At 45.1% G+C, this 6,000-nt stretch overlaps 1 long non-coding RNA gene across 1 annotated transcript; it reads left to right on the plus strand.

Annotated features, from left to right (window-relative positions):
• The first annotated feature begins 1,157 nt into the window (after positions 1–1,157).
• On the plus strand, positions 1,158–5,097 carry LOC148004445 (uncharacterized). Its single transcript, XR_015625054.1, has 4 exons — positions 1,158–1,745; positions 1,880–2,001; positions 2,128–3,238; positions 4,561–5,097. It is a non-coding gene; the product is annotated as an uncharacterized LOC148004445 (long non-coding RNA).
• Positions 5,098–6,000: the final 903 nt, after the last annotated feature.

The raw sequence follows: 6,000 nt of genomic DNA on the forward strand, positions 1-6,000 counted from the left end.
CCCAGCTCACTCAGAGCCATCCTCCAGACCCTGATAAGCCCCTGACTTCTTTTTTTTTTAAATGTTTTTTTTATTTATTTATTCATTTATTATATATAAGTACACTGTAGCTGTCTTCAGATACACCAGAAGAGGGCATCAGATCTCTTTACAGATGGTTGTGAGCCACCATGTGGTTGCTGGGATTTGAACTCATGACCTCTGGAAGAGCAGTCGGGTGCTCTTAACCGCTGAGCCATCTCTCCAGCCCAAGCCCCTGACTTCTAACACGTACTCTTTCTGCTTTGTTCTCACTGCTATGTTTGAATGAGCCAATTGTATGTAACCACGCCAAAACCCCCTAGCCTTCTCTATATAATCCTCTGACTTTTGAGTTTCGGGGCCGACACCTCTGTCTCCTGTGCGGGATACGTGTTGGCCCGGAGATCTCTGTAATAGGTCTCCGTAATAAACCTCGCCTTTGCTTATTACATCCAAAATGGTCTCTCTGTGTCTGGGGTCCGCGATTTCCCAAGACTTGAGTAAGGGTCTCTCTGCGTGGGATTTTTCATAATGGGGGCTCGTCCGGGATCTGCGCGACCACCCCAGACTCCGAAGACCCCTTGGAGGTGAGTTGGATGTTTGTCTGAGTGTTTCTGTGTGAGCGGCGCCGCATTTGTCAGTCTGTGTCTGTCTCTGTTTTGGTTCCGCCTTGTGTGTATATGTGTGTCTCGGTACCGGTGAAGTCTCACTCTGGTCAGTACTTAGAGAGTGGACGTGGAGTCTCACTCTGGTCAGTACTTAGAGAGTGGACGTGGAGTCTCACTCTGGTCAGTGCTTAGAGAGTGGACGTGGAGTCTCACTCTGGTCAGTGCTTAGAGAGTGGACGTGGAGTCTCACTCTGGTCAGTGCTTAGAGAGTGGACGTGGAGTCTCACTCTGGTCAGTGCTTAGAGAGTGGAAGTAGAATACGTGTTAGTGTCTGTTGTCTGTATTCTGTTTCTGTGTTTGGTATCCCAGAAGCAGCTAAGGTTAAGCTGCAGTTTGGGCCAGGTACTGAAGGTACCAGGCATCTGTGGAAATTGGTTATAAGATGCTTTGTCTTGATATTGTTTGTCTGGTTTGTTTTCTGTGGTATTGTCGAGTGTCTTTTTGGCTTTTGTTTCGTTTTGAAATTTAGACTGACGACTGTGTTTAAAATCTTGGACTGACGACTGTGTTTAAAATCTTGGACTGACGACTGTGTTTGAAATCATGAAACTGTTTGCTTTGTTCGTCATAGAGTTTTACTTGGTCCTCTTGGTGCTTAAGTTAAGAGTTAAAAATAATTTGCTTGAGAAAAATTGTTTTCTGCCAGGGAGTTTTGTCTTTCTCTCTTGAGCCTCCTCCCCAAGGAGAGAGGCCCCTCCCTTTACTCCCCTTGATCAGCCTAGCTGCTGTTAACAGTTGTGTAAACAGACATTAACAAAAACCTTGAGGACAAAACCGCTCGTAAATAAAAAAGTTCCCCAGATTAGGCCTCCGGTATGAAACAAGTATAGTGAGTAAGAAACTTAATTTTATGGACCCCGCTCTAGTGGTGGTGTGTTGGTTGATAGCCAACGTTAATTTTTTAAAACATAGTGCTTTATCTGTGCTTGTGCTAGCAACACACAGTAGGGGGGAGCGAAATTAGCTGCGGAGCTGCTGCAGCGAGCATGGGGACTTCTCAAGTCTCACCCAATTTTTCTGGCTCTTCAGGAGCTGTTTAAAAGGAAAAGGCTTAAGGTAAAAAGAAACACTATAGGGGCTGGGGATTTAGCTCAGTGGTAGAGCGCTTACCTAGGAAGCGCAAGGCCCTGGGTTCGGTCCCCAGCTCCGGAAAAAAAAAAAAAAGAACCAAAAAAAAAAAAAAAAAAAAGAAGAAGAAGAAACACTATAGAGAGATTTCTTAGTGAATTACTACACCTTGGTTCACGATCTCTGGGAATCTCACGGTGGACAGCTGAGATAAGCTGGAAAAGGATTTAAATTTTGCTTGGGAGCAAGGAATCTTTTTTTTTTTTTTTTTTTTTTTTGGTTCTTTTTTTCAGAGCTGGGGACCGAACCCAGGGCCTTGCGCTTCCTAGGTAAGCGCTCTACCACTGAGCTAAGTCCCCAGCCCCTGGAGCAAGGAATCTTAAAGGCGGAGTTTCAGCCGGTATGACACTTAGTGCGTAGCTGCCTAAAAGATCAGAAATGCTGTCAACAGGCTATAAAAAAGGGACAGGCTGTGTTAGAAATGCTACATGAAGAATGATCTAAAAAGGCTGAGAGTGAGGTGGGGGAGGACTCTAAGAAAAACAAGAACAAGAAAGGAATTTCTGCTTTTAGTGACCAGACCTTCAACTCTTGCTCACAGAAAGAAGGTGCTCATTAAGAGAAGTTCTTTAAGGAGCCTGCCTTATCTGCTGGCCCTATTCCAAGAGAGGAGCCAGTCTCCAGCATTAAATTACTTTTCTCACTGGTCATCATTAACATGGAGAATGCCTTTGATCCTATCCCCACAGCAGCCAGTTCCTGCCCCTGTGGTCGAAATGTCCCAGGTTGGGGGACAGAGAAGCCCCTAAAATAGTTTCAAAGAATCTACAACAAACTGTGAAGAACTTTGTTTTGTTTTGCCAGTCAGAATTTAAAATTCAGGCTTTGCCTGTGGCCAAGGTCAGGATTAATGTTTTCTTTTCCATGGGCCTTTAGCCCACTGAGAAAGTTTGGTAAAGGGCTGCTACTGAGGTCCTGAAAGCCCCAGGTGAACTGGTTACAATTCTTTTGTCAGCTGCTTAGAATCTAACACCCAGGTTCTAACGTCTCTCCATCCTTTTGTTATTAGTTGTTACTGGAAGCCCAGTGCCATTTAGAGGATGGGTCTCTTGAGCGATAAAGCCACTGAGCTGACACTAAAGGAAGGTACTCCTTAAGGGAAAATCTAAGTCCAGAGAGACAACCTGTAACAGATAGACTGCCCCTCTGCTCACTTCTCTGTTTCACAGACACAAGGTCTTTTTGTCCAAGAAAGCCTCCTGGCTTAGCTGTGTGACTAAATGCTATTTGCCCTCTTCAGTGGACCTCTATTCTCAAGATTCCCTTGTTTTCTCACCATCCCATTTGAGATGCTTGTTAGTAACTGTTACAGGTCTTCTTTACCACCGAGGAAAGACAGAATCCTACTAGAGGCCAGAAAAAGTGTTCCAGAGATGGATGGAAGGCCCTCACTTCTGCCTGCTCTCTTCAGACGCCTAAAGGTAGGGAGTGTTCCAGGTCTGCCGCCAGGCTCCAAGGGTGGGTCTCTGAGGGGCTGGAAAGTGCCCCACCAATCTGGCTAAGATAAGGAAAAGATATAAAGAAAAAGTTACAAAAATTTAAAAGGTTAAGTTGCTGAGAGTTAGTATAAGTTACAGAGAAAATAAGGTTAAAAAAAAAGGTAAAAAGAACAGAAAGCGGGCTGGAGAGATGGCTCAGTGGTTAAGAGCACTGACTGCTCTTCCAGAGGACCTGAGTTCAAATCCCAGCAACCACATGGTGGCTCACAACCATCTGTAATGAGATCTGATGCCCTTTTCTGGTGTGTCTGAAGACAGCTACAGTGTATTCATATACATTAAATAAATAAGTGTTTAAAAAAAAAACACCGTAAAAAAAAAAAAAAAAACAGAAAGCTAGAGAAGAAAAGAGACAGAAAGTTAAGAAGAGGAAGTTAGAGAGCTAAAGAGGGATAAAAGACGAGAGAGGAACATATACTGGCCACAGTAGTTAGGGAACCTAGGAAGATAGTACCTGACAACAGAAGAGAATTCCTGGCTAAAGATCAGTGTGCCTAATACGAAGAAAAAGGACATTGGGTCAGGGACTGCCCCAAAAAGAACAAGAGGGGACACTGGAGAGCCTCTTGGTGCTGGCTATACACAGAGATAGAAGGGAAGCCCGCCCAGTTGTTTTGTGGATACAGGGACCCAATGCTCTGTGCTCCTATGCTCCAGTGGGCCAGTATCCAAAGACCTTGGGTACAGGGGCCTACTGGCAACAGACAATACTTATGGACTGCCCGAAGAACAGTGGACATTGGCGTGGGCTGGGTAACCCACTAGCTCATGGTCATCCCTGACTGCCCCTATCCCTTGCTCATGAGAAAATTGCTCTCCAAATTGGCTTGCGTGGGCTAAAATGGCTGGATGAGGCCATGTGTTACATATCTATAGACTGTGTATGTGGAGCTTAAGACCTGTCTCAGTACACCAGTAACTGATGCTGGGAGATGAATGGCTTAGTGCTTTTCTGCCTGGAACACACCGTTCCTGCCAGCCTGGCACTAACAATTATCACCCAATCCAGGACTTAAACTGTGATAGAGTGGCTGATAGAGTGTCCCTAAAGATGGGACCACTGGTCAGCTGCCATGGACTAGATTCTCCACCGGTTGGGGACAATCTGGTCACCTTGCTGCCCAATCCGGACCTGGAGCCACCACAGCACGAGTGTCAAACACTGACAGAAGCACATGGGTGGAGGAAAGACCTCTGCAACTGGCTGATTGACCCCTGCTGAAAGCCGAGGACCTTGTCCACAGACGGGAACAGTTCTCTTCATGAATGAAGGTCAGAGACAAGTGGGTGCTGCCATGGTGGACAACACAATGTCATCTAGAATGGCTGAACCCCAACCCCCCCAGCACATCAGCGCCACAGATGTCTTTGCCATCTCTTAGATGCCCTGATGAAGCCAACAACTGTGAGTACTATTCATTGCTTAGGATATCAGGAGGAAAGAGATTCAGTGACATGGGACAGTAACAAAACAGATAAAGTGGCTCGAGAAATGGTTATACAGGAGCCTATCCTGGTTACAGGCCTACAAGAGACAGCCACTGGGAACTGAGATTGGACTAAGGGATGGCCTCACTTAGAATGTACAACAGAAGAAAAGGCCCAAGTTGTTTAAAAGATAAAAGGACAATGACACACTTGGAGAGAAAGCTATACCCCCCAAAGAACAAACAAAAGACTCACTTTGCCAAATTAAGAAATGGACTCATTTAAGAGATAAGAAGTTTGTCCAAATAGTTAAAATATATATAATAGACTTTAAGATTTTAGCCAAGAGAGACAGTAAAAAGTATAAGATATGTCAATAAGTAAATGCTTAACAAGCAAACAGGGCAAAGAGACCTAGAGAGTTTAGTGAAAAGTCGAAGTGAACTTCACTGAGATAAAACCAGAAAAATATAATCACAAGTATCTCCTAGTGCTTGTAGATACTTTTTCAGGAATAGATAGAAGCTTTCCTCACCAAACGAGAGACGGCCTCTATAATCATCAAGAAGATACTAGAAGAATCTTCCCCAGGTCTGGAATGCCCAAGGTAATCTGGTCAGACAACGGCCCTACTTTCGTTGCCAAGGTAAGCCAGGGTGTGGCCAAGTATTTAGAGGTCGATTAGAAATTACATTATATTTACAGACCTCAAAGTTCAGGACAGGTAGAGTAAATAAATAAAATTTTAAAAGAGACCCTGAACAAATTGACCATAGAGACTGGCACAGATTGGGTGACACTCCTTCCCTCTTGCTCTCTTCAGAGCAAGAAATACCCCTTCCAGATTCAGCCTTACCCCCTTTGAGATCTTATATGGGGCCTCGGCTCCCCTGACTGTATTAGATGATGTTACTGAACCAACATGTCATAGTGCCATAGTAATAATGATTTGTGTGCCAGGCTAAAAGACCTACAGGTGATACAGAAAGAAATCTGCTCACAGCTGACAACAGCCTATGCCCCGGAGACCCCTGAGACATCCCATCAGTTCCAGGTCGGAAGCAGCTACACTGAGCCCAGACACTGGAGCCTCGCTAGAAAGGACCGTACCTGGTGCTGCTGACCACCCTGACAGCCGTCAATTCTCAGCCCTCACCAGCCGTGTACTAGCTGTTAGGGCTGAGAGCTGGGACCTAGAGGGAAATTCAGTCATGTTTGTCCTGGGTTCCATCGAGATAGGTGTGGGGATAGGCTTG

The sequence above is a fragment of the Rattus norvegicus genome, chromosome 7 (genome assembly GCF_021556685.1).
Source record: "Rattus norvegicus strain SHRSP/BbbUtx chromosome 7, alternate assembly SHRSP_T2T, whole genome shotgun sequence".
Lineage (NCBI taxonomy): Eukaryota > Metazoa > Chordata > Mammalia > Rodentia > Muridae > Rattus > Rattus norvegicus.